Source organism: Acomys minous, assembly GCF_964271855.1.
Source record: "Acomys minous genome assembly, chromosome: 14".
Classification (NCBI taxonomy): Eukaryota; Metazoa; Chordata; class Mammalia; order Rodentia; family Muridae; genus Acomys; species Acomys minous.
In genome coordinates, this window is record NC_140496.1 from 71,229,874 (window position 1) to 71,255,469 (window position 25,596).

Sequence of the window (25,596 nt, forward strand, 5' to 3'; positions counted from 1 at the left end):
GTGAATAATTATAAGCAACCAAAATAACTAACAACGGATGCATGATTTTATTTACATTCATGATACGAAATGCTATACATTTGATTGAAAGTGAATTGATAAAGTTGAGAATGCAGATATAACACATGTATAACAGAATACATTCAAAAATGGAAAAAGACCATTGAAACTACAATGTTGCAGAGGCAGATGGATCACTGTGAGTTTGAGGCCAGCCTGGTCTACAAAGCGAGTCTAGGACAGCCAAGGCTACACAGAGAAACCTTGTCTCAAAAAACCAAAAAAAGAAGAAAAAAAGAAAAAAGAAACTACACTATAGGTTACATTTTCATATAATTGCTATGATTTGAGACACATTGACTCCTTGTGCTGCCCTCTCCCCATCCTCCGTTCTCCAATTTCCCTTCATAATCCAGCCTCGCTTCATCTTTCATGTCAAATATATGCATGGATGATTTTATGTGTATATGTAAAATCTAGGATTCTCTAATGAGAGAACATGATATGTGTCTTTCTGAATCGTTTTTAGTTTGATCAATATGATGATCCCCAATTACACTGTGTGGGTATCCCTGTGGAAAGCTGGCATAGAGACCTTCAACTACATACACAGATGTTGTATATATATATATATATGCTATACTATTGCTTTATTCTTAATATTTTAGGGAACCTCCATTATTAATTTCAATACAAAGTAAACTGTTCCATTTTCTCACCAACAGTATGTGTCTACTTCCCCTATATGTTTTTCTGGATATATTATTATATATTTCCTTAAGACAGTCATTCAGAATTGGTGAGATGGAATCCCAACACTATTTTAACATCCAACTCCTTGAAAGATAATTGAACATGTAGGTGTTTATTGGATCTTGGTTTTTTTAGAAAGTGAGAAATACAGATCTATTTTCAGTTTTCATTTCTATTTTTTGTTAGCCTGGTGAAGTCTTTTTCTTTTTTTTTCCCTCGATGAAAACCTTCCAGAATCCTTTTATTTTAGAATAATCTGTAAACTATCAAAGCAGCACAACAGTAAAATGTTTTCTTGCATTAAACTGAAGACATCTTTTTATTTAAAAAAAAGGAAGGAAAATGTAGAATGGTACTCAGAACTGTTAGTTTGTAAGTATACAATATCCTAGACAATTCAAGACATCTTAGTCTCCTTTAAGAACAACAATAAAAAAATAATTTTTGTCATGCTGCTAAATCCATCATTATGGATAAAATTGGTGCAAATTGGTCAACAGATCCAACAAACACTGATACATACATACATACATACATACATACATACACACACTAATACATAACTGGTCATCAATAATTTAAAAGATCTTGCCTTTCTGCTTGTTCTTTTACAAGGTTCTGGATGAGTTTTGTTGCTCTAAAATGCATTGTTAAGCTTCCCAGTTTGCTTTCTCTTCTTCAAACTGACGTTTTTCCTCTAATTCTTTGTGCTGTGCTTCTAAATTCTTTTTTCATTTGCTCATGGCACTACTGGCGCTCTGCTTCAAAGTCCTTCAGTTTTTGAACTGTTTCTTTGACCTTCATCTCAAACACCTGTTCCATCTCCATTTTCTTCATCTTGGGTACATGCTCCCTTCTTTCTTCTTCCATCTGTCCAGAGGGCCCTTAATAAGTCGCCCTTTGTTTCTGTTGTTGTCCACTCCATTGTAAGTCACCGCTGCTAGTTTTCTGCTTCTGTAGTTCTCCTAGTGTACATTATTGGTAACATCTCTCAAGTCCTGCATGTGTGTTCTTATCAACATATTTCTAAGAATGGTAAAATCACAATGTTCACCATCTTCAACTTCAGCCCCATGCCAAGGATACAGCCTTCCTCTGACTCTTTTGCCATTAACTTCAATGATAGTATTGCTACCTACCACAGCAAGAGGTAAAGGGTCCTTTATCTTCTTAACCAGGTTATTTTCTTCTTCTTCTTCTTCTTCTTCTTCTTCTTCTTCTTCTTCTTCTTCTTCTTCTTCTTCTTCTTCTTCTTCTTTTTCTTCTTCTTCTTCTGGAAACTGTTTCTGGAAACTCATATATCTCAATTTTATGTTCTTAGATTTCTTTTAATATCTGCTTTTTAAACTCTTGGCGTTACTCTGATATGAGTGTGTCTGCTTTGGCTATTAATGGGATGGTATTGAGTTTTTCATGCAAACATTTCATAAACTCAATATCCAATGGTTTAAGCCCATGTCCTGAAGGAGCAATGAAGTATAAGCAACATTCCACCCTGATATCAGGCGTCTAATATCTTTTAACTCAAGATTCTGTGTTTAAGTAATCCTAAAATTTACCCATCAAAGTAGTCAATAACAGGCTGCCAGCAATTACTACCCACTGCATGTCCAAATCCTGGGCTATCAACTATCATCAGCAGTAATTAACACAACTTCTTTAATTAAAACTTTGGATTGCTCCACCTGTACAGTTTTTTTGCTTCTATGAGAAGGCCATGGATACTCTGGAGAGTACAAGTTTGTGAGGAACAGTGAGTTGATTAATGTTGACTTTCCCAGACCAGACTCACCTACTGTACACTTGATTTGGGAGGTTGGCAAATCTCACATAGCCCTCAGGGTTCTCTGATGGAGCTACCATGGGGCTACAGTTGACTCTCTTCTCCTCAGCAGCAGCAGATCTCGCACTGACCCTGGTGAAGTATTTTCCAACCCTACATTTTCAAAGAATCATCTCTTTGTTCCATTAATTATTCTTTTCATTTCCACTTCTTTGATTTATGTTTTGACATTTATTGTTTCTTTCCATCTACATATTTGTGTTTTTACTTTTTCTTGTTTTTCACATGATCCTGATGTATTTCATTAAGTTATTTATTTGAACTTCCTGATTTTTTAATTATTGCTATGAAGTTCCCTCTTAAAATTGTATCACTGAATTCCATTGGTTCTGATATGTTGTGTTTATATTTTTATTTGATTCCAGAAACTTTTAAACTTAATCCTTAATAGATTTTTTAAATTAGCAGATGGAGCGTGTATACATGCTGTATCCAACATGTGGAAGTCAGAGAAAATCAGACAGGTTCAGTATTTAAAGCGTTAGTTTATTTAATATTATCAATTGCTTTCCATTATAATACACATGGCTTCTCTTCTTTACCATTGTGTTAGCAGGACCAACACTAGTATATACAAAAAGATTTACTGAGAAGAAAGGATACATATATAGAAAGAGTCTTGATATAATTTAATTTCTATTCTTGGCTAGGATTGGAAGTCATATCTATACAGATTTTGTAAAAGTGTTAACTAGTTTAACTTACATTAAGCCATTCAATACTCCACTATTAGTAGTTCCTTCAGGACAAACTTTATGAATGCAGAAATGCCCTTTGATGTAGAAATAACTAGTCATGTTGTATCATATGAATCTACTGACCGCCTAGAGTTGACTATACCAGGGTAGAACAAAGGACACCCAGATACCAGCAGTGCTTATCTCATCATATATTCTCAGAAGCAGTTGAATTACAGTCATAAAATACTTATCAAATAATGAGAACCTAATGTGGCTTTACAGAGAATATAAAAGTGAATTCTCTTCCTGGCTTTCTGATTCCTAATTGTCTTAGTTAGGGTTTTATTGTTGTGAAGAGACACTACGACCAAAGCAACTTTTATAAAGAAAAAAATTTAATTGGGGCTTGCTTATAGTTTCAGAGGTTTAGTCTATTGTTACCATGGTGGGAAGCATGGCAGCGTCCAGGCAGACATGGCGCTGGAGAAGAAGCTGAAGGCAGCAGAAGGAGACCGTGGGTCATACTGTGTGTAGCTTGAGTGTGAAACCTCCAAGCCTGATAGTGACAGACTTCCCCCAACAAGGCCACACCTCCTAATAGTACCACTCTCTATGGGCCAAGCATTCAAACACAGGAGTGCATGGGGACCATTCTTAATCAAACCCCCAGGTTATGAAGATTCTTCATATCTCATGCTGTAGTCTATTCTACTTGTGTGAAAGTTTGATTGTTAGTAGCAGCCAAAGGAATCTCGTTCAAAACCATATTAAAATTAAAATATCCTTAATTTGTATCAAGAGTTATTTAAACTTATAGAAAATAAGAGAACTCCAGAAAAACATGCAGTTAAAAGTTGACGTGTAGAAATTCAAACCAACTTAAAATGTTAGCTGACCTGCAGAAAATTACTAGAAAGTCTCCTGGTCATTCAAATCCTTAGATGAAACCATCAAGACCTAAACTTCTCTGGTATTTCCACACTATTCAGCAAGTTTCTAAGGACAATAAAGTGCATTATTATTATTATTATTGAATTCCAATGCTCTGAACCTCTTTCATTTCCCCCCCCCTTTATCTCTGCTTGCATATTTCTCTATAGGATATGAGATTCTTTTTTTATATATATTTTACAATACAAAATCTTAACACGAACTCTAGTACCACATAACAGTTAGTATCTAAGTGATTTACATCCTACTAGTTTATGTCTTCTCCTAAGCTGAGCAATGCCACTGAGAAATGAGATAAGCATCGGGTTTAGATTATTGTGAAAGTTAACTTTTAGGAGGATCAACAAACTTCTTTAAACATAAAGAGTCAAAAGGACTCAATAATCAATTGCTCCCTTAGAATCTGAAACTGTCATTACAGAAAGCCACAGTCTATTTTCCAAGTGAGAGAAAAGCAGGCAAATCATAGCTTCAGCCGAATGTTGGAACTGGAGTGCCAGGGGCTATTTATTTTACGGATTCTGAGTATTACAGAGCAGTCAATAAAATACAAATACAAATTGTCTTGAACTTCAGTATGAAACATGTTAATATAACTTGGTTGACTGAACATTATTTCTTATCATCCAGATGTGAAAATGTCAAAGGCATTCAATAGGAGAGATAATACAGATCCTCCATGTAAATCTAGTCTCCAGTTCCCATGAGCATCAGAAGTCTACATTCACTCAAGTACTTCCGTGGCTTCCAGTTTTACATCATCCACAGAACACCATGGTTTTCCTTTGATAACAAGAATCATTTGTGACACTGTGCACAGGAAATTTACATACTGTACCAAAAATACCCAAAATGAACACATACTAACAGTTCTCTCTTTGTTTTTTAAAAGCTTATTCTACCACAAATTATGAGGTCAAACACCGCACCTGTTTTAAATGAAAATAAAGTCGTATAAATGTACTCTATCTGGAATTTTGTACTGACTTTCTGTAGCTTTGTGTGTGTTTGTGTTTGCATATGTACATTTTTATGTGTGTGCACACATAATATGTAGAGGCCATAGATTGGCTTTAGATATCTTTCTCTATGTTCTTCTTTTGAGACACAGATTTTCACTGAACCTGGAGCTCACGGATTTGGTAGTGTGGGTGACCAGCAAGCCTCAGGGTTTATCTGCCTCCCCATGCTGGGTTTACAGGCATGCACTGCTACACCCAGATTTTTACACATGGTCCAACCGCAAGTCCTCATGCTTGCGTCAAAAGCACTGCATCAACCTAGTCATCCACCCAGCCCCTCCTTGCATGTTTTTTTGACTGAGCTGATAAATACAATGAACTGAAATCCTGGGAAGCAGAGAGCTTTCTGGAGAATTCAAACATCATAATTGCTTCCATAGAGAACAATGAGTAAAATAAAACTACAAATAAAGCAAACTGCTTCAAGTAAAGTGATCAAACCATCAACGAAATATATTTGGCAACCCCTGGAGAAAAGATGCTAAGCAAATTCCTAGTATGATTAGCATTCAAGATTAGTTCAGTGAGAAGAGTTTGAAGCTGTCTTTAATTAAATTTTTGCTGATATGGAGAGGGATTCCTATTTGCCTTACAGAAAAGCCAAAGTAAAGAGAAACTATATTTAGACTAAAAGTACAGTAGCTGGAGCTTACTTCAGCAAATTTTAAAGACTTCCTTCTACTTTCCATCAAATAACCCCTAAAGTGTCATATTCTTGTTAGCTTCCCAAGCAAAAGCAAGAAATACTCTATTAAAATTTTTATAGCTGAGTAAACCAAGTCCCAAAGCACAATAAAAAATACACCAAAAGGAACAATAAGTTTTCATACTTTTACTTTATAAAATAAGTTTATTTCAGGTTATTTTGGCTTTTTTTTTCTCCTCAAAAGAAAAGTGAGTTGTAGCTAGAATTGACCCAAATTAGGCTTCAAATATTTCTCTCTTCAAGCTATTCACTACGTCACGGATTCCTTTCAATAAAATGTCATTGTGACCTTTCTGTAAAGTAAGACTTGGGGCCAGGGTAGATGGCTCAACACATAAGAGCATTTATTGCTCTTTCAGGGGCCTAGGCTTTGATTCTTACTACCCATATCAGGAAGTTCACAACTGCCTATAACTCCAGTTCCAGGAGTAGGTAACTAAAACCCCTTCTGTTAAAGAACATCATCACATTTTAAGTAGCATCCAATAGAATGTTTCACAGAATAAAAGCAGTGATAGAAAATGCATTCCGTTTCTGAATTGCTAAAACATTCACTTTGGGACCAAGAGGAGAGCTCAGCTCCCAGATTATCTGTATCAAAATGTTTAAACATAGAACTCTCTAAGCTCAGTGAACCTCTTGACTTCTGATTGATCTTCAGATATAGGTAAGAAAAAGTAGAGAAAACATGAGGTATTACCAAAGTGCGAACTCCCTGAAAAGAGCACAAGAGTGATTTCTTTTAAATGAGGTAATATTGAGCTTACTCTTACTGTGACAAAGGTACGACCTTAATACCTTAACAGAGACTTAGCAGTTCCTCAGAGTAGGAAAACAAAATCAGTATACTTAGAAGGTCCTAGATGCTGACTTATATGAGAGTTTTAAAATTTTTTATTATAATTTATTTAGATTACATCCCAATTATTATCCCCTCACTTGTGTCTTCCCTTCCCGTTCCCACTCTCCCTCCCTCACTCCTCGGCCCTATTCCCCTCCCTGAGACAGAGACCTCCGGCAGAAGGGGACCTCTTCCCCTACCATATGCATAGCCTATCATGTCTCATCCTTATGGCTTGCCTCCCCTTCCTCTGTGTGCCCACCAGGCCTCCTCACCAAGGAGAAGCAATCAAATTGGGTGCACCAGAGTTCACGTCAGAGATAGTCTCTGCTTTCCCTACAATTGATGAGCTTGGTTATATTAGCTACATTTCCAGCAGCTGTGATAAAGTTCCCTGACAAAAGCTACTTAAAGAAAGGGTTTATTAGCCGGGCGGGCATGGTGGCACACACCTTTAATCCCAGCACTCAGGAGGCAGTGGCAGGTGGATCACCGTGAGTCTGAGGCCATCCTGGTCTACAAAGTGAGTCCAGGACAGCTAAGGATACACAGAGAAACTCTGTCTCAAAAAAAAAAAAAAAATACCAAAAAAAAAAAATACCAAAAACAAAAAATCAAAACAAAAGTAAAACAGGGAGGGGTTTATTTTGGCTCACAGATGAAGTAGGAATGACACGACATCAGGAGGTCCAAAGAGCTGGTTGCATTGCATCCATAGTCAGCATGCAGGAAAGAACCAATGCTAATGCTCACCTGCCTTCTCCTTTTTCCTTAGTCCAGGACACCTGTACCTGCTCCACGAGTCATCATGAGTCTTCCCACTCAAATTAATTTAATCTCTATGATTTCCTCACAGGCATGATGAGAGGCTTGTCTCCTAGTCTCCTAGGTGATATTAAACCTTACCAAGTTGAGAGTACTGCTCATCATCATTCGGATGGTAAGAATGATCACATATATGTGTATTATTGTCATAGCCAGACAAGGAATTTTAAACAAGTTCAAATAGTCTTGAGAAGTGAACAGTCGTTAGAAGCTATGAGTTGAGAAGTAATTTGGCATTGTTCAAATTGTTTCCTGTAGAAGATAAACAAACAATGAAGGTTCTGGAAATTTTGGTGTTGTGGGTAAGAATTTCCTTGAAAGTGGTAACAGGGCTAGAGTAAAAGGACTTTATGAAGTCATCTTTCAAGGACCATGGAAACAAAGATCATTGAATATATTATCCAAACAGGGACACCATTGAAATTAAAGCTAACTTCTGTTAATAATTGTATCCATACCACAGACATAAATTGAGATACTGCTATGGTCTGAATCTGAGATATGCCCTGAAGGCTTGCTAACTGGTGGGGTTTGAAATGATAAGACCTTCGAACTCCTGATCAATGCATCATTGGATGGAGCCTTTGAGAAGTAGTGGAAAATCAGAAGTGGTATCTAGACATGTGCCTTTGAATTGTATTTTGCCTCTGATCCCTTCCAAATATTCCTCTTTGCCTCTTCGCTGTTGTGAGATAAATCATTGCTTTTCCTCCATGTTTCTGCCTTGTCATTGGCACAAAAGGGATGGAATCAGCTTCAAAGGCATCTTTACTTTTCTAAGTTGATATTTTCATATATTTGTCACAGCAATGGAAATTCTGACTAACGCAAATGTTCCCAAGGGGATAGGAGACACAAAGAGTTAACCTATCTATAGCAATATTCCATATTTTCCTACGAACATCATACATATTTGTTCTCTGCTCCAAACAAAAGAATCATATAACTTCCAGTGTATCCATGTTGTTTGATAGATGAGTCATTTAGACTTCCAATGGCTTTCACTATACCGAAGACATAAAACAGCCCCATGATTTAATCAGACACTAAAGCTAGAAGTGTTGAGACTCTGTTTCTTTTCTTAGAGTCATTTCCCACAGATCTCCAGAAATATCACATACACTGAAATCCTAGCTATGATATTTATAAGCTAAGTGAAGGCATGTTATTTAACAAGCTTCTACCTGAATTTTTTCATCTGTAAATGGAAATAACAGTAGTTGTGATCAATGACTACTATCCTTTACCATAGGAGGCTATTATAAGAATAAAATCAAAATAAGCTGAAAATCCAGGAATTGATTTGAGGAGTGAAAAGGGTCTGAGAACTACATCTTATGTCCTTTGTTGACTTTTGTTCTATATCTTTTTCTAACTGATACACAAAATGTGTACTTACCTAAGAGGTACTCTTTGTGTCAATATATAGAGAGAGTCGGTACAGTGTTCAAATCAAAGTAAATGTTTCCTATCTTCTCATTGCTCATTTGTTTGTGCTAAGAAATCCAAGTGGTCAGTCCTGAAAGCATACATACAAGTAATAATATACAGACTAAACAGATTATGTTTAGTAATATATATGAATATACATTTACACATATGCATGTAATAGCAATTAATGAAAAAGACAGGTCTTTAATTTGAAAGAGAGCAAAGAGAGTTACGGAGGAGTGTCTAGAGAGAAGAAATGGAAGGGAGAAATGTAATAATATTATAATCTCAAACATTTTTAAATGTAAATAAAGAAATAGAAGACAATTCCAGGGATGTAGGAGGGATGGTTTATATTGTCACCACACTTTTCCCAATCCCACCTATGCAACCCACAGGGAGATATGCTCTAAATCAGACAAAGAATAGAAAAGGAACACATGACTTTTCTACGGAGCCAAAAATAAGCTTAACCCAGGGAATCTGTATACCAGGATAGCTCCATAAATCTCAGGATCTAGAATCAGCCTAGGACCAATTCAAGACTTACAAACCAAGGGACTATAGGGGTTAAAATGTACAATCTGTAAGAATAAAGTAAACCACGCATGTGAAAAAGCTATACACTTTAAACTAGGAAACTACAGAAGAAAATTGAGGAACATCAAAATTAATATAAATATGTGTACATGGACTCAGAATATTAAAACCCACAATGGTCTTAAAATCCACATCCAAGTGGGGTGCAGTGGAGCAACCCAGTAATTCTGGCGGAGGCAGAGGCAGGCAGATCTCTGTGATTTAGAGCCAGCCTGGTATACAAAGCAGTCCAGGACAGCAAAGGCAACACTGAGAAACCCTATCACAAAACAACAACAACAACAAACCCCACATTCAACCAAAACAGACTTACAGATGTACACAATCCTCATTAAAATAGTTCAGGGTTCGTTGTTTACACAAATAAAGAAATAAAGACAATCATAAACATTTATATGAAACTACAAAAGGATTGAACTAGACAAAGAAATTTGAGTAACAAAACAAATATGGAGTCACCAAAATACCTGACCACAAAATGCATTACAAAAGAATACTCATCTAAGATGAATGGTACTGGAATTTATAGACTATGGAGCAACGGAGGAGAAATATTGCAGGAATAAATTCATGCACCCATGGTTAATTGGTCTTCAACGACGATGTCAAGTATACACAAGAGAGACTCTTGAATAAATAATTTTGAAGATGATAGATATAAATAAAACTGAACATTTACTTCATAGCAAGGACAAAATCACCTCAAAGTACTTTTAAGGACATACGTTTTAAACTGTCAATGTAAGTATCAAAAATAGAGAAACACTTGTTGACATTGATGTGGGCAGTGGTATTTCTATTTGGTTTCAAAACACAGGAAGCAAAAACAAAAGAAATAAACAATTTCTTCAAGCTAAAAAGCTTCCATATAGGGAATAAAGTAATAGAGTGATAAAGACCCTAACAACAAGCTAATAATTGGGGAAAATTTTTGTAGAGCATATATCTGAAAAGAAATTCTATAATGAGGGGACTGGAGAGATGGGCTCACAGGATACAAGCTCTGGCTGCTCTTTCAAAGGTCCTGAATTCAATTCTCAGCAACAAGATCTCATAACCATCTATAATGAGATCTAGTGCACTCTTTTGGCATGAAAGCAAAATACTATATAAATAACATATTAATAAATCTTTTTAAAAGTAACTCTATAATAATAATGTAGAGTAATTCATTGGCAATGGGGAAAGTAACATAATTTAAAACTCAGAAGGGGAGCTGACTAGATTGTCCTCAAGACTGACATAGAATCACCCAACAAGTATATAAAAAAAAACAAGCAAATAAGGGCAAAAACAATGACAAAAAAAAAAAAAAGCCTGCCTCTCCAACCACCAGGGAAGTACAGACCAAATCAGGCGTAATTATCGCCTACTAGAATGCCTACTGCCCACCCAAAAAAAAAAAGGGAAAAAAGAAGTAAGAGAATAGAAACAATGGTGGAAGGGAGTCCTTGAATACTATAGTGGAATATTATTTGGTACTACACCAGCCATCACATAAAATATTCTGCAGATTCTTCAAAGGAGTGAACAGAGCTGTCATCTCTTTTCAGCTATTCTGCTTCTGGCCACACATACAAAGAAAATGCAGTAAGTATTTTTGAGACATATCTGCTTTCCCATCTTCATTGCTACATTATTCAAAAGATAAGTAAGTGTCAATGCCTAAGAAAATTTGACCTAGATATAGACATATATAGGAATATTATTGTCTTAAAAGGAACCCATTCAATTTTCAGTAACATGGGTAAACACTGACTGTCACAATGAAATAGCCAGACACAATAACACTTATGCTGCAGAGTTTCACTTACATGCAAAATATTAACAAGTGGAACTCATAGAATCATGGAGTAGAATGGCAGCTACTTTGGGTTAGGGAATTAGAGAAAAGGGAATACACTAACCCAGGCACACAAAATCCCAGTGAGCCAGGATGAATAAGTCCTGGAGTCTCTTGTATAGAAACCACAGCTAATACTACTTTTTGTGGTACTCTCTGTATTTGTTGGATATCTTGAATGTTCTTAATAAAAATATGAAATGATGAAGCTACTAATTAGTTTGGTTGTGGCAGTTCTTTCATAATACATAAGTATAGCATATTTTATACAGTATAAATACCTTATGTGTCAACTATGCCTCAATAAAGCTGTAAAGAGAAAGATGTGTGGAGCCCAAATGTAAATCTTCTGTTCAAAAGCAGTATAAAGTTTTAATATTTAAAGTAGAAGAAAAGTGTGTTTATTCCAGTTCAAAGAATTTCTTGCTCAATTGTTTAGATACAACTATATATATGATAGCTAAATACTTACCTTATTCCAATATTACCAGAAATTCAATGAATAGGTGATTGACTGATTACATATAAATGCATAAGTATTGATATTTGTATACTTCAGATTTCTCTGTTTGATTGTCTGCTTGTTTGTTTTTTGTCATTTCTGGAATTATGCTTCCCATAAAACCTTCTCTCAATGGAAATAAATAGAATATTCACTCCACCAATCAGGCTTTCTGTGTTTTTTTAATCTAATGACAAAACATATGGGGACTCCTCATACCCAGGTTAGTGCTGAACCACAAGACCCCCCAAAGGAAGAACTCCAGGAGTCATGCTAAATTGCCTTTTGAAGAAAGAGTAATTGTAAGAAGAAGTGAATGTTTATAGACAGAAAGCACTGCATTCAAGCATCTGCAAGGTCCAAGATCGACAGATGTAGAGCAATGTCCTCCTGAAAACTTACCAAGACTCATTAAATAGCAAAGCATTGGTTCCTAGTCATCTGTGTAACTACCCCTGTGCTCCCTTTCCACTCTTGTCCAACTTCAATGCCGTAAGTACTTCAGATGGAGGAAAATTAATATGTTTTCTTTTCTTTCCATTATTCATCTCCTTCATCATTTTCTGTTTATCAGTTGAATCCCATCATTCAATCCTCTCATCCCCTTGGGCTCTACTTGAGCTGCCATTGTGTAAGTAGGGACTAATTGCAAACAAGACCCAAGGTCAATTCTACATTAAAATTCTAGCATTCAGCATTTATGGATTTAGAAGTATAAAAGTTAAGCTGTTCAAAGACCTGCAAACAAATAGATTCAAACTTAAATCTCACTATCAGTAGTTTTTTGTTTTTCTTTCTTTTTGCTTTGTTTTGCTGTGAGTATATAAATCCCTTAAGGCCAACTTTAAAAAAAAAAGTAGAGGAATTGAAGGGGGAAAATAATAATTTAGAACTCTCCATAAAGACAAACGTAAACAGCACCTTTAACACATAGAAAGGAAAGGAGGGAAAATGCTTAAAAGAAAACGTGACTAGCTTGTTCTACCTACTTCTAGTGATCCTGAAGAGCTTTGTAATTAGCCAAAAATAAATATAAATAACCTTCCATCTAGAGACAGCCACATCTTGAATCAGGGATGCACTCACAGAGCCTGGGCCTTCACTGGATTTTCAAAATGAAAGCATCCCTGTACTAGAGGATGCTCCTGTGCCTGGAGCCCAGATTAAGCACAGCCCATACCCAGACAACCAGGTCCAGGCTGATGGCCTTGGTTTAATCCATGGGATCAATGTAGTAGAAAGAACTGACTCCTGCAAGTTGTCTCTGGCCTGCTTGCCTGCCATAGTATGAACATGCACACACACACACACACACACACACACACACACACACACACACACACACATACACACACATTCACACATCAAATGTAATAAATGTAGACAATAATCATAAGCATTTTTAAAATTGCTCATTGTGTAAAACAGAGCTGAATACGCTCATCCCCTCCCAGTGCAATTTTGGGAGCTGCAGAGCATGCTGTCCTGAAATATGCCACTTTGCATGAGAGCTGTTTTGAACCTAAGGTAATTGAGAAGAATTAGATCTGTGTAAATCTCTCTGTGTCCCCATTCATCTAAGCAGAGAGCACACACTTGTAAACTTGTTTTCTCTTCCTTCTTTACCAGGAATGATACAAGTTAATAAGCACAGAAAATTCTAGAGCTTTATCATGTCAGAGAGAGAATAAGCTATATTACAAAATGTTGAGTAGCTTTCATCCACAATTACTTTCCCCATATGTTACCTTCTGACCACTTACTACTCTAGAAACTCAAAGCCCTTTGAATTTGTCTCATAATTCCCTGAAGTACTATTGTTCTTTTTTTTTTTTTTAAAGCAATGAATATTCACAGGCCAACCTGCAGGAGGTAATTCTCTCTTTCTAACAACTGGATTCCCACAGACAAATGCAGGTTGTCAATTTGGCAGCAAGAAGCTTTACTCCCTGAGCCATCTCACTGGCTCCTGTTGTTCTTTTTAAAGGATGCCATAGGACCAAAGTTCTAAACACCTGTCATGTCTACTCCTGCTGCCATAAGAAACTTCCACAGAGTGAGTAATTTGTAAAGAACAGAAATGCATTCTTTCATAGTTTCTAGAAGCTAAAAAGAACTAAGATGAAGATATTGGCATAAGTCATATCTGCAGAATGAGAAGCCTCTGCTTCCAGAATGGTACCTTGACCTTCAAAGGGTCTAATAATGAGGTCTAAGAATGTGGAAAGATATCAAAGCAAAATGAGGCTCCCGAATTCCCTCCAGTTCCTTTGTAAAGTTGTTCATCTCATTCACCTAATCATCTCTTGAGGGTTCCATTATCACATCAGTGACCAAATTCCAGTTGTATTTTGAAGGGCAAACATCAAGTCTCTGCTTTACTCACTGACTCTCCATAGTCCTATGAGCACACATTTCTCTCTTGCAAATCAGTCTTTGGTCTGTCAAATTTTCACCAGTAGTTTCCCTCCCCTGCATGTAGTTATTCTAATTTCACTAGAGTTCATTGGGTTTATCAGTGAGACTTGATCTTCATGATATTTTATGAACTACAAACAAAGTTGCTACTGCTGGCAGAGGTTTCAGAAGCCTACCACCCAAAGGGTTCTAGTAGGAATTCTAGAAGAAATCAAGGTGTGAGGGGGATGTCTGTGTGTGAGCATATGTGTGAGTGTGAGTGTGTGTGTATGTGTGTATGAGTGTGTTTGAGTGTGGGGGGTTGTGTGTGTGAGTGTGCTTTTGTATGTGTGATAATTTGTGTGTATGAGCATGAGTTTGTAGGTGTGTGTGTGTGTCTGTGTGTGTGTGTGTGTGTGTGTGTGTGTGTGTGTGTGTGTGTGTGAACAACAATGGCATACATCAAAAGGAAACAACATGTTTGACACAGAACCCTGTAATGTTAGGAGCGTAGCTCAGGGAAATAGGATTATAGAGGGTAGTTTAGTCATTTCTGTGCTTTTCTGTGTTTTGGGTCATCAACTATAATTATATGATTAATTTGAAAAAACATAGCATTAGAAGACAGTTTTGCAAAGTCAATATAAAAAGAAACAGCTACTGTGCATTACGGTATACACCTCTACGACCAGCACAGAGATATACGGTAGGAGGGGGTTTCGGGTGTGCAGCTAGCCCAGGCTATAGTAAAAGACTGTGAACAATAGACAACTAGAAAAAGAGGCAGCTATGCACGACAGAAGAAAAAAAAACAGAGAAGGAAGAAGACCACACTTCACTGGAGTCAAACACAAGTTCCAAGTCTAGCGTAGCCTATTAAATTATTTCAGGTAGCTATCAGCCTGATCTGAATCCTGATTTACTTTTCTTAAAATTGATGAGGTAATCCTAATATAGAAGATGGGAATGAAACTAACAAATTTATATAAATATAAAGGATTGTTTGTCTCATTTGTTTCAGTGGGGTAAGCCTATGCTTCCCTGACATCAACAGATTTTCTGAGTCCATAGTGGTGCTGATGTATTATTCATTAATCCTCAATCTGAATCAGACTCTGAGTTAACCACTTTATATGCACTCTTTCCATCATCTCAGTATCAATCTAATGAGCAAGTTCCCGCCATTAAAATCTAGTAACTGATCCCCCATTATAGAGACAAAACGAGTAGACATGGATCAGCAACCTATCCTTGTAAGGCTTCAAAGAGTGTCATGAACATATTTTCTTAAATAGACTCACAGTTTCTTATTTCCAATTTTGCTCTTAGATACACAGTACATTTAACCCTACTTTGTGTTCTTCCCCTGAAGAATAAAGGGAACAACAAAAGTCAAAACTCAATGCATGTGTTGGGCACGGAAGCTGTAACAACCCCAGATTTCAATTCTGATACAAACTCCATACTTCTCAGACTCTACAGACTAAAACAAAAGGTTGTCACAAGGTCGTGGTTTGATTTTCAAGGGCTCTGCAGTGCCACCAGACAGGACAAAGCCAAATCAGTTGAAAAATGAATCAGGGATGCGCTGAACTCTTTAATCATATAAGTGTGTTTAGTCTGGATGCAGATCAGCTTTGCACTATTGACACAATATGTGGATGTCCTTGATACTTGGTGATCATGTTGTCCAAGGAAGATAGCTGTGTTTCTATTTAATAAGATCACATCCTAAAACATCAAATGAATGATGTGAGGAATTCCAGGAACAGATTCTCTATCTGCATAAAGTTCAGGAAATCCAATTGTGCCAGTTTTGAAGTGTGTTAGATATTTAAGGAGGGTAATTTTCTTTAGTTTTTAAATTAGAGAAATCATGCACACATTTGTTTCCTCTGGCCTTGGAGATTACAAATACCCAGAGGCACCTCGTTTTTGCAGAGGATCTGCTGTCAAGAAGCAATGAAGTGCAAATGGAAGGCAATTGAACTTAGCAATTTGTTTACTTTGGAAGAAAGCAGCTGGAAGAAAAAAAAGGGAATATTTTAATAATTAGTCATGTGAGATAAGGGGCATTGTAGTGTGTGATCTAGCTCTGTAATAAGGAGACTGACACCTTGCATGATGAAGGATTAGCAATTAACCTTCCAATGTAAGAAGGGGAATGCAGAAAGAATGTTCAAGAAAGTTCAAAAAAGTAATGAAACAGGTTGCAGTTTTGAATTTTATTCATTAAATTTCCAGAGCTAAAATAATTATTTTTTAAAGTTTTATGAGATGATATGTTTTGAGGACATTCATAAACAAAAAGTTTCTTTTAGGTGATGCTAAGAGAGTATATTTAGAAAATTATAAATTAGCATAGTTATCATTGAAAACTGTTCTGTAAGTACTGGATCAGATGTTTGGTTCTGACAATCCTTCAATTTAATCTTTATAATAACTCTAAGGTATTAAAAAGAATAGAGTAAATAAGACAGGTGCGATTGCGCAGTAGTTAAGAATGCCATTTGCTGCCTCAGAAGACAAAAGTTCTGTTACCATCACTTAGCAGCTCACAATCATCTGTAACTCCAGCTCCAGGGGGATTCAAAGCCTCTGACCTTCTGAGACACCTGCATTCATATGCACATGTCTCCACACACATACACATGTGTGCATACTCAGTTATTAGCTACCTGCTGGTGGTGGGCATAGAGTCAACTGTAAGCACCAGTCTCCTATGTTTTACTGCAACATGGGGCTTACTGTGCTTAAGTAAGCACAGTCAATCACTTAGCCAAAACATTTCCTACAAACATAGAGGAACTAGCGTCTAAGAAGACATCGAGCTACATAGCAGATTTTGGGGCTTTTAACTTGTGTACATATTCAAAACTTTGTTTTCTTGCCATTCTCCAGCAAATTGAGAACTTGAGTTCTTTTTTGTTTGTTTGTTTGTTTTCAAGAAAGCATCCAAATCTTAATTTCAGAAAAATTATCCCAAATTTCATTAAGTTTGCTTTTGAGTAGTAATGTCTAAGTGGGTAAATTGGCTTTTAAAGGCCAGAATGAAAATAGAGTTGTTATATTTTAGGTAAGTCCCAGGTTTGTTTTTGATACCTGGAGAGATGAGCAGAAAAGAAAGAAAACACAGAAGAAAAAGAACTAAGAAGAGGTGAGTTTGGTGGTGTATGCTTATAATTCCTTCATTCAGTGGCTCTAAAAGCAGGAAGATTGCAAATTCAGTATCAACCTGTGATATACAGTAAACTCTCTTTTTACCAATAACAAAAAGAGCTAAAGAATGTTGAGAAGCAATCAAGATGGTTTGCTAAACATTCAACAGTTTAGTTATGAATCAAAATACCCTGGTAGAGACAGATACCAAATCCAAATAACCCAGTAGATACGGCCCAGCAATGGTGGTCTTAACTGTTACCCTGTGATGCTCATGATTGCTCCTATTGCTCAGGCTGCTGCAGCTTTTCCTCAAGAGACTCAGCTCCAGGTAGAGGAAAAAAATGGGGGCCTGAGGTCTTTGCAAGCCACATGAAACTACTGCTGAATTGCTCACAGACTTCCAACACCCAGACAAATAAGTCCAGGTAATGCAAACTTTCCTTTCTTACAAAGTGTAGGCCATTTTTCTTCTCCTTTGATGCCATGGATGTGAATATAATGAGATTTTATCACAGCACTTTAGTCTATTGTTACTGGTGCCAAAGAGATGGTGCATGACAGACTCTTGGCTTTGATGTAGACAATGAAAGTTTCTAATTGGTTGCCAATTGCTTTGACACAAACGCTACAAAAAGATATATCTCATCCCAACACATTGTTCCCAATCTGTCTCCCACATCACAGCTGGCAAATTTGGCCCCTAAACTGCCTGCCCTTGATTAAAGGAGTGAGCCAAAGAAAGAGTAATAGTCTGCCAAGTTAGGTGACCATAATCCTCAATATTGGTAATTACACCACAAATACATTGGGCTTTGTTGTAGATGCTCAGAAAATGCCACTGTGTGTTCCCCTAAACCAAAGTTGTTTCCAGTCTTTAAAAGACTCAAAAACTTAAATGTTCTCAAGCATCTCCTGCAGCTAAATTACCCTCTGTGATTTTGTCAGATCTCCCAAGGCAACTTGTACTGAGGGTGATGATCTGAGAAAAATTTAAGCAATCATAGAAAATCCCTCTTAGGGCTCATTTTCTCAGGAAGGGAATCAATCTTGATGCAGGTCTTTAGGAGAACCGCTCTGAGGTCTCAGCTACTAATGGCCCTTAGTTCAGAGATTTCATCAGGAGCAAAAGACCTCACCTGCTTCCTCTTCCAAAGCAGCAGAAGAATGAAGTCATCTTCCAGTGTTGCCAGCCATGTGGGTGACAAGCACATTAAAAAAAAAACCTATTTACTTAACTGCTTTCTTCTATCTCTGACAGTTAAAAATGTATTGTTTCTCTCTTTCCCCTGTCAGATTAAAATTGGAGATAAATTAGAACCTCTGTCTTTTATTTTGTTTGTGAGTTCTCATCCTGAATAATAGGATGAGTTTTTTCAGGTTTCTATGTTCTATTGGTGAACCCACTACCTAACTCTTCAATCAATGTCAGCACGTGTGTGTGATAGTATTCTGAGTGTCCTGTTGCTGATGTAGCAACATCACATATCAGTTTTCACAGTCTCCAAACAGAACTCAATAATTCCACACCTCTGTCACAACTGGCATCTATGCATTTACTCTGGTGGAGCTACTCCTCAACTAAGAGAGAAAACATAAGAGGTATTGTGTTAAATTCTTTCCTGGCCTCATGAAATACATATCAACTGTATCCACATGGTGGTTTTAAAAACCGCTTCCACTGGAAACTGCCTTTACAGTTTCAAGTCTATTCATCTCAAGCCTCCTGCCGAATCTATTTCTAAATTATTTTGAAACTTTCACATTTCAGAAAAAATACACATTGAAAATACTCTCTTCCCTCATTGCTTAATCCAAGCAGCACCAAAATTTGAGAAGTGGTATGTTGAAGTCCATGGCTCAAGATGTTGCTTCAAGTATTACTCTCACTAGAAAGCAATGTTGTCATAGCTAGCCAAAATGCCTTTTGTGAGCACTGATGAGATATTGGTTGTTCTTCATACTTAGTGACAAATGCTACTCTAAAAGAGGTTCATTAACCTTGACTGTAAAATTAAGAGCCAGAGAAACACCCCTAAGTCAATATTTACTATTTCATCTTCCTATAAATCATCATAACCCAGTCATTGTTAAACGAAGCATCTATACCTTGTTTTTAGAATCCTGACACATGAGAATTATTATTATTTATTGTTATTTTTGTTACTTAGTAATATCAATAGTAGTATGAGTTCTCATTTATTGAGTACTTATCAGAAGCCAAACAACATTAAATGATTTACATGCATCCTCCATGGCCTTCATAATTCAGTCCTTGAAGAACTATTGTTTAGATTATTAGAACTTCATTCCTATAGACAAAAGTATGCATGGCTTTCTGTGAGGATTCTTTCTTAAGACAGAAGGAAAGGATTTGCCTATATAATCAGCCTTCTAGAACAAGAAACTAGATGATCAGTATCTTTTAGGGAATAAGTCATAGTTGTTTTCAACTGGCCAAAGAGACTATAATAAAAGCCCAAAGGAAGAAAGATGAAAAAAGAAAATTTAAATAAAATTAAAATAATATATCAAGAGCAATTCTTTAGGAAGGATATGAACACTAACAATACAAGTAAGACTCACTGTGCTGCATAAGTTCAGAAAAGACAAAAAAACTGTACAAAGTCACTAAACAAGGACAGGAGTCTCCAGATTAGGTAAAGGAGACAGCTTAACTTCATGTATTCATTAACATGTATTTAAAATCACATGCCTTCGTATGGTGAAGTGAAAGTGCACGTAAAATAAGAAACCCATGCTGTGATTGCATTTCTTAGTAGTTGAAAGTTAAGTAATAACCTTTTTGAGAATCAGCCTTATCATTGTACAACAAAAATTAATCAGACCAGTTTGCCAGCATAATGCCTTTTTATAGCATAATGTAATGGATAATTAAGAGGAAATCCTTTTAGAAATAATAGAAAGTATTTCATAAATGTTTAACAGTTTCATTCTTGTCTGAACACAGCTAACTGAAAACTCAGTCAGATACTACCACTCATCATGAGGTTTTACTGGACAACATTTAAGAAATGACATCATTATCTCAGTGAGTGTGAGAAACTAAAGAGTGTGAGGAGAATGGACCAAAAGATTCATTTGGGACAACTGCCTGAAGATAGAAAATCTGAACATTTCCTTTTTCTCTCCATTAATGAATTTAACCGTTCATTCACTGAATCTATGGTTTTTCTCTCATGGGAAATTACAAACTTGCTTTCACCTCTTCTTCATAGGCAGACATGAATAGAATAGTAACTCTTCTTGTACATTGGCTGTAATGAAATCAATTTCTAGGTAGACATCTGGGATCCTTCTCAACTGTGACTTTGTATTCAGCAATGGCACAGTAAGCACTCAATAAATGCTCACTCGTACCACTGTTCTCACACCAGGAACATTTTTATTAATAACCATGCTTTAAATTCTTCCTGTCACCAGGTGATGGTGGCACAGGCCTTTAATCATAGCACTCAGGAGGCAGAGGCAGGCAGATGTGAGTTTGAGGCCAGCCTTGTCTACAAGCAAGTCCAAGACAGCTAAAGCTACACAGAGACACCCGGTCTCGAAAATCTGAAAAACAAAACAACAACAACAGCAAAAGAATCAACCAAACAAAACAACAAAAAACCCAAAACAAACAAGCAAACAAAAAACAAAATTAGCTATATGCATCATGATCAATATTCTCCCCATGACCAAAGTTTAGTGACCATTTTTGGACCTTACCAAGGCCTAGTCCTCAAATAGTCTTCCAAGAACCCACTCTTAGCAAGCTTCTTATCCTTTATATATATATATATATATATATATATATATATATATATATATATATATATATATATATATATCTGACCACCTTGTTTCATTGGCCATCGTAATCCCAAAATGCTCTACAAAAACCTGGTCTACTTTTCACAACTCATTAGTTTCACTCACCTCAAATCCCACTATATTTGATGTTTCTTGTTAATAATTTTTCATCCACTAGGTTGCCTACGCTAGTCTGCTTTGTGTCTATAGATCCTTTTTTTTTTTTTCTTGCTGTGTTTAGAGTTGGGTCATATTCTTTCCCCAACTACAATTCCCCATAGAAGTCATGCCCACACTGCTACAGAAGTCACACATAGCCTTGCTATTCTACAAAGAATAATTTTCATTTCTGTCACAGGACTCAATAATAAATTCTTATAGTTCATTAATTCTTTTCCTTGAGCTTGTATGGACGCTAAAGTATAGAAATCTGGGATCTGTGTTACATTCAGGCAAGATGTATCAAAGTATCTTTGACAGATACTTCTTTCCTGGAAGACAACCTGGACAGTGTTATATGAAAGATTCATGAATCTTTAAGGTTTGAACTTAATGTCAACTTTGATCACATGAGTCACATCCATATAGCAAAAACAAATGAAAATCTCCTTTGGCAGAAAGCATAAGGTTGTGTCTTGAATTATTTTAGCAATTAACTTTTACAACATAATGATCAGCCTTCAGTAACAGTCATAGGGGAGGGAAGTAAAGGGAAAATGGGAGGGAGGGAGGAATGGGAGGTTACAAGGGATGGGCTAACAATTGAGATGTAATATGAATAAAATTAATAAAATATATTTAAAAAATTAAAAAAATAAAAATAATGATCAGTCTTACTCTGAGAGAACTGGAGAGGTAAGGGTACAATTTACAATCCTAGATATTAAGAAAGAAATGCTTAGACCTGACTATCTGAAAGAAAGGAAGTGTAAAGGATCTTTATTCACTTTCAGAGAAGTCAAGAGATGTATTAGAAAACTGATTTTTTAAAATGGGTTTTAAGAATAATAAAAGAAGAAAATTAAAAGATGAATAACTTAGAGAAATTTTTTTTCTTTCTCAATATTTTTATTTTGAAATATAGAAAGGCTCATGATTTTTGGTACAATTTTTTTTAAACTAGCAAGGATTTTTAAATAATATTTTTTATTAATTTATTCTTGTTACATCTCAATGGTTATCCCATCCCTTGTATCCTCCCCTTCTTCCCTCCCTCCCATTTTCCCCTTATTGACCTCCCCTATGACTGTGACTGAGGGGGATTACCTCCCCCTGTATATGCTCATAGGGTATCAAGTCTCTTCTTGGTAACCTGCTGTCCTTCCTCTGAGTGCCACCGGGTCTCCCCCTCCAGGGGACATGGTCAAATGTGAAGCACCAGAGTATGTGAGAAAGTCATATCCCACTCTCCACTCAAGTGTGGAGACTATTCTGACCATTGGCTAGATCTGGGCTTTACATTTTAATACTGGGGCATAAAAAGATACGATACAAGGCATTATAAATGAGCTAAAATATCCATCCTTCATTGTTGGGGTCTACTTGATAAATTATTACAGAATATCCTAAGTATTTCATCTTGATTTGAAGGTAACTACCTAAAAAACTAAATGTATACTTCAGTGGTATTATTCAAAAAGTAGAATTGAGAGGAATAAAGGTTGAAATGGATTCATGTTGTTATTTTCAGTTCATCTATGTAATCATTTTTATACTCTTGATATATAAAAATTCAAATCACTTGTATTTAGATATAATGTGATAGTTTTATATTACACAAATATATAAAGGTACATTATGTTTATATCCCATATTAAACATATTTTATGTTAAATATAATCCTATATGTATTAGATGTTATACATTTTACACATATCCTAATTTTATATATTTATGTTCATATTCACATTCACATATTCTTTTAGGGAAATTAAAATGAAACTATGATTGTAAACTAGTTTTATTTTCAGTGGTTATTAATACAAGAAACTGTTAAAAGTCAGATGTGTTTTTACAAGTTCACAACCAGATTTAGATGTCAAGACTCTTTCCAAGGTAAAAACTACTTAAATTTAACTGAATCCCCATTCCTTCACCTATAGAGCAGTACAAATTTATTCTGTAAATTCAATAGATATATGATAGAGATAGCATATTCTTAATAGTTATCCAATGTCAAATAATCAAGTTCTCGATAGATACATATAATCAAAAGTCTTAACATCACCAGTAGTAACTTATTTAATACAGGGCTTTCAAAGTTTTTTGTGTGCAAAGAATTCTCCTAAGATAAAGTTAGTTACACCCAAACCTATCACACTGCACAAAGATTAGATCAAGGTGGATCAAAGACATCAATTTGAAATCTGAAAGATCAAAGCTTTTGGAAGTAAACCTAGGGAGCACAGCAGAAGATCTAAGTGTATGATAGGATTTCCTGAACACAATTCTATTATCCAAGAAATTAAGGACAACATTTAGTAGTTGGGACCTCGTAGAGCTAAAAGTCTTTTGTAAAGCTAAGAAGATAGTGAGGAAGAGAACCACAGGATGGAAGAGATTCTGACAGTGGATTAATATTTAAAATATGCGAAGAACTCATAAAAACAAAGTGTCAAAGAAATAAATGATCCAATGGGGTATTAGGCATCTAAACACAGAGTTCTCAATAAAAAAGTAAAAATAGCTTTGAAATACTTCAACAAATTGCTTATTGCCCTTAAAAGTTAGAGGAACACAAATTAAAATGTCTTTGAGACTTCATCTTATAACTGACAGAATGCCTATCAACAAAACAACTGGCGACAAACACTGGCTCAGTTGTAGAGAAAGAGGAAGTCACTCATTCACTGTGGTAGGGGGATTTATAAATTGGTACAAATAGTCCGGAAGTTGAGAATCCTCTAAAAATACACCTAAAAATAAGTCTACCATATGGCCCAGCTGTACACTCCTTGTCACATGCTGGAGGGACTTGTCATCCTCCTCTGCAGATACTAGCTCACCAGTTCTCATTGCTGTCCTCATCATAATATCCAGGGGATGGAAAGTACCTAAATGTCTTTCAGCAGATTAATGGGTAATGTGATATGTATGCACAATGGAATATGACTCTACTCTAGAAAGGGGTGAAATAATGAAATACACATATAAATAGATAGATCTAAAAAAGATTGTACTTAATGATATTACCCAACCCAGCAATACATATTCTACCTTTTCTTCCTCATCTATGGTTCTAGCTCCAAATATTCAGATGCAAGTGCACAGTAGGAAATAAGCATAGAGACCAGGGAATGAGGTCACAGATGGAGTGGGGACTTGGAACGAGACTAGCATAATTCAAGTGATGTGAAGTAGGAAATAGAATTACTGGGAAAGAGCTCCAATTGGGGAGGTTTGAGGGAGGTCAGTACAGAAGGTGGAGGAGGGACAAGTGACAGATAACACCAAGGCTACTTGATAGCGCCTAGAGAATTCCTATCAGTTCATCTTCACCTAAAATTATATATAACACATATAAGTATAAGCACACTATGTATTATACACTTACATAATATATAAAATACACATACATTTTAAAGTCAATTAAACCACTTGGGTGAAGAGTTCTCCCAACAAGAACTATAAGCTAACAAAATACCAGTTCTAAGCACAAGAAACCTCCTTTCCACTGGCTGGGCAGGGTAATCCAAGTGACTCCCAGAACAACACTCATGTAGTTCTTGGTTGTCTCTCAAAGGGTTGAGGTGGGCCCCTATTACTGATGATGTCATGTACTCAGGACACATCCCTCACAGGAATTGAGAGGGATCTGACATGAAAGCCCCTTTTTGTTGTTGAGAGCCCATGGTTCCAGAACATACTATTCAAGGTTACAAGAGAGACAGGCTAGTCCTACCCACTGAGAACAAAGACACTACAATTACTAACATGGCAAGATGAGCATAAAAGTGCAATAAGTGCTACTTACATGTTGGTGGCAATCAATAACTGTCTAATTGGGCTAAGGTCTAATCAACATGCCTGGTAGTGGAAATCTAACCATAATCCTGGGGCAAGTAAGGTAATAGACCTTTGAAAAGAACTGACTACCTACATTTTGCTAGACCAGCATGGGCCTTTATTACATTCTAAATCTTATCCTCATTCTCTCAGATTACATCCAAGAACTGTCTCCTCACAGCAAACAGAGACCATTACAGGAAACAACTGGACACAAGGCAG

General features: G+C 36.3%; 1 pseudogene across 1 annotated transcript; it reads right to left on the reverse strand.

Moving 5' to 3' along the window:
• Nucleotides 1-1,331: 1,331 nt before the first annotated feature.
• On the reverse strand, nt 1,332-2,661 carry LOC311582835 (septin-7-like; annotated as a pseudogene). Its single transcript has one exon. The product of its transcript is annotated as a septin-7-like (transcript).
• Between the last annotated feature and the right edge of the window lie 22,935 nt (nt 2,662-25,596).